Consider the following 4,448-nt stretch of genomic DNA (forward strand, 5'->3'; position numbering starts at 1 on the left):
ATTTCTTTCAGAAAGTTATATTATGATTAGAGCAGTGACATGTATCTGAAAAAATTGGTATGGATCGTAACAAAATTGTTCAAGATGATGGCAAATATACCATGGAAAAAAATTAATTCTATGCAAGTTCAGAGAAGAGAGGAGGGAGTATCTTGACTGAGATGAAGGTAGGATTTGAGCAAGATACATAAATTGAGCACTTGAATTTCTGAAAGGAGGCAGCCTATTTTATCACATGCATTATTATACGGCAAGCACTATGGTAGGTATTTCATTATAGCATTTTTGAGATTTCAAAAAACATATTACTGAAACGTAATTAGTATGCAACTGAGCTAGGATCAGAACACAGATTTGTACAAATCCAAACCAATCTCTGCATCATATGACACAACTTTATGAGATGAAAAGTGGAGGCAGAATGGTGTTGAAGCTTTTCAGTGAATCATAAAGAAACCATTTCATTGGAGCAGCAGGGTGGAAGTTGGCCAGTTCATAGAAGGCTCCTTATGCCCAGAAAGCCCAAACTTGAGCAACAAATGTGACTGAACATAATAGTGAATCCAAAGGGGGGAAAAGACAATGCACCAAACAGAAATGCAGTTGTAGCTGCCCCATTTTACCATGTGTGTAAAGCAACAATCCATTAACTGAGTCTGGATGTCCAACAAGTTTAATTTAACTTAAGAGGTATTTTTTAAACTTACTTTCCAAAATTTAGAAATTCAAACTAAAGATGCAAAAATGTCTTTTTTTTCCTAAAAAAATCAGATCACTTGATAATATTGAACATTGACTTATTGGCATTTAAGAAGATAGCAAGCAGCAGCTGCCTTTTATAAATTGGGCATGAACTCAATCTAGACAGTTTCCACTTTGTCAAGATAGCTCTCTAAAGTCCTCTGCATGGCACTTCAGGGCATTTGAGTTTGTAACCTATGTTTAAAATCAATTAGATAAGCCTTGGATATTATACAGAACAGTTCTGAAACTGGTACTTTAAAATCATTTAGTAGGATGGAACAGAGGGAGAATTGTTTGCATTTGCTTCTTATTAATATGATGAAAAGAAAACATGATGGGTGACTTTACTGTTAAGGAAAATACCTTTAAAAACATTCTGATTTATGGTCACCAGTGGAGAAAGAGAAAGGGGAAAGGAGCAAAGGATAGAGTTTAAGCTATATGTTAAATATTTATCACTTTTAAAACACCGAATATATGTGAGAGAATTTTAATTCTCTTTAATTCACTGATTCAGTATAAAAAAGCAAATTACTTCATTAAACTTCTGATTTTTAAAAAAATATTTGAAATGTGATAGAGACAGATAAAATTCTGAAACATACTACCAATATCCCTTATATGGTTTTTCAGTGGGGACAATACTCAAATGGAATTAGAAAAGTCAGCATGCTCTTGAGTACCCCCCACACACACACACTTCACACAATGTTGGTGCTTAGAGTGAATCGAACTCTCTCTGGGCCCACCCTGCTCTATAATATTTGCAGCCCGTTCTCTCCAAAATGCCCAAGGAAATGTACCACTAAAAAAAAGAAAGTGAAGACCCTTGCCTTTCAGGCAGAAATTGCCCAAATCTTGTTTCTCATTTTCAATACCTTTAAACCAACAAGGACATTTTCCTCTGGGAGTTGCTCTCAAATGCTTCCAATGCCTTGGACAAATTTCACTATGAAAGCCTGACAGACCCTTCCAAGTTGGACTGTGGTAAAGGGGTGAAAATTGACATCATCCCCAACCTCCAGGAATGCACATGACTTTGGGGGACAGAGACATCAGCAAGACCAAGGCTGACCTCATAAATAATTTGGGAACCATTGTCAAGTCTGGTACTAAAGCATTTATGGAGGCTCTTCAGAATGGTGCAGACATCCATGATTGGGCAATTTGGTGTTGTATTTTATTCTCCTATCTGGTGGCAGAGAAAGTGTTTGTAATCACAAAGGATAATAATGATGAACAATACACCTGGGAGTCTTCTGCTGAGGAATCCTTCACTGTACAAGCTGATCATGGTGAGCCAATTGACTGGGGTACAAAAGTGATCCTCTTCCTCAAAGAAGACCAGAAAACCTAGAGGAGAGGTGGGTCAAAAAAGTGGTGAAGAAGCACTTGCAGTTCATAGGTGATCCCGTTACCCTCTATTTGGAGAAGGAACAAGAGAAGGAAATCAGTGATGATGAGGCAGAGAAAGAGAAAGATAAGAGTGAAGAGAAATATATGGATAATATGAAAAACACATGATTAAAGATATGGGTTTGGATGAGAAAAATGACACTGTTAAGGATAAGAAAAAGAAAACAAAGATGATTAAGGAGAATTATTGAAGAAGTGAACAAGACCAAACCCACTTGGACCAGAAACCCCGATGATATGACTCAGGAGGAATATGGATAATTCTACAAAAGCCTCACCAATGACAGGGAAGGACACTTGGCAATTAGTTAAGCACATCTCTGTAAAAGTTGAGCTGGAATTCAGGGCATTGCTGTTCTTCCCTCAGTGGGCCTCCTTTGACCTCTTTGAGAACAAGAAGTACATCAAACTCTATGTCTGTCATGTGTTCATCATGAACATCAGTGATGAGTTGATACTAGAGTATCTCTCAACTTTATCTGTGGTGTGGCTGACTCTGAGGGTCTGCCCCCGAACATCTCCAAAGAAATCCTCCAGCAGAGCAAAATACTGACATTCATCTGAAAAAAATACTGTGAAGAAGTTCCTTGGACTCTTCTCTGAGTGGATAGTGACAAGGAAAACTACAAAAAATTCCCTGAGGCATTCTCTAAATACCTTAAACTTTGAATCCATGAGAATTCTACTAACCAGCAATGCCTTTCTGAGCTGCTGTGTTATCATACCTTTCATTCTGGGGATGTGATGACTTTTCTGGCAGAGTATGTCTTTTACATAAAGGAGACACAGAAGTTCACCTATTATATCGCTGCTGAGAGAAATGAGCAAGTGGCCAACTCTGCTTTTGTGGATCATGTGCAGAAGCGGGGCTTTGAGATAGTGTATACGACTGAACCAATGGACAAGTACTACATGCAGCAGTTCAAGAAGTTTGATGAAAAGAGCCTGATCTTTATGACCAAAGAAAGCCCAGAGATACTGGAAAATGAGGAGAAAAAGAAAATGGAGGTGAGCACGGCAAAGTTCAAGAACCTCTGCAAGTTCATGCAAGAAATCTTGGATAAGAAGATTGAGAAGGCTCTGTGATCCCAGAGGCTTGAGAGGCTGAGGCAGGAGGATGATGCTTCAAAGTCAGCCTCAGCAACTTTGTGAGGCTATAGGCAACTCAGTGAGACGCCCTCTCTAAATAAAATACAAAAAAGGGGTGGGGATGTAGCTTAGTGGTTAAGTACCCCTGAGTTCAATCCCTGGTACCAAAAAAAAAAAAAAAGAAAAAGAAAGGTTGAGAAGGTGACAATCTCCAATATGCTTTGTCTTCACCCTGCTGCATTGTTTCTAGCAGCACCTATGGCTAAAGAGCCAACATGGAGCAGATCACGAAGGCCCAGGTACTTTGAGACAACCCTACAATGGGCTACATGATGGCCAAAAAGCACCTGGACACCAACCCTGACCACCCCATTTTGGAGACACTGTGGCAGAAGGCTGAGGCAGACAAAAATGATAAGACTATCAAGGACCTGGTGGTGCTGCAGTTTGAAACTGCCCTGTTCTCTTCTTGCTTCTCCCTTAAATCTGCCTAAACTCACTCCAAATGCATCTACTGTATGATAAAGCTAGGCCTAAGCATTGATGACAGTGAAGTGATATGGGAAGAAGTCAGCACTACTGTTCCTGATGAGATACCCCCCTTTTGAGTGTTATGAGGATGCATCTTGCATGGAAGTAGATCAGGAGTGTCCACAGAGAAACATGTACCCTCCATACAGTGTCCCCATGGCTCTCACAGTAACCTTGAATGACCCTGTCTCACCTGACTTCCTCTGTTGATTGATAGTCTAGTTGTTTTCTTTCTCCTGTCCTTGTATCTAAGGCAGGAAACAAGGGCCTCAAGTCCCATCCCCTTCTTAATTGGACAGAAGGGTTGGATGTGGATTTGTGTTTCTTGTTGCTTGTTTTGTTTAGTTTTGTTCTGAAATTAAAGGATGCAAAATTTATAAAAAAGAAAATTCATAGTACACTTAATTATATTGAAATTATTTAGAAAGATTTTCACTTAGGAAAATGTCAGATGGCTGAGTAGAGGCATCCAGAAATCACCTGCTCTTCCACAAAGAAGAAACAAAAACAACAGATAGACAGCTGCATATTGAGTTGAATGACCACAGGCAAACTTTGGAATTCAACAGTAAAGAAATGGAAACCCTACAAAACCCAGAGACTTGGGATAGGAGGATATCAAGAAAAACAAAATATCCCTATATCTGCTGCCCTGTCCCCATAGTTCA

The 4,448-nt window shown here is 39.3% G+C and overlaps 1 pseudogene across 1 annotated transcript; it reads left to right on the forward strand.

Moving 5' to 3' along the window:
* Window positions 1-1,452: 1,452 nt before the first annotated feature.
* On the forward strand, window positions 1,453-3,990 carry LOC306669790 (heat shock protein HSP 90-beta-like; annotated as a pseudogene). Its single transcript has 2 exons — window positions 1,453-3,237; window positions 3,451-3,990. The product of its transcript is annotated as a heat shock protein HSP 90-beta-like (transcript).
* Window positions 3,991-4,448: the final 458 nt, after the last annotated feature.

Source organism: Sciurus vulgaris (genome assembly GCF_902686455.1).
Source record: "Sciurus vulgaris genome assembly, chromosome: 9".
NCBI lineage: Eukaryota > Metazoa > Chordata > Mammalia > Rodentia > Sciuridae > Sciurus > Sciurus vulgaris.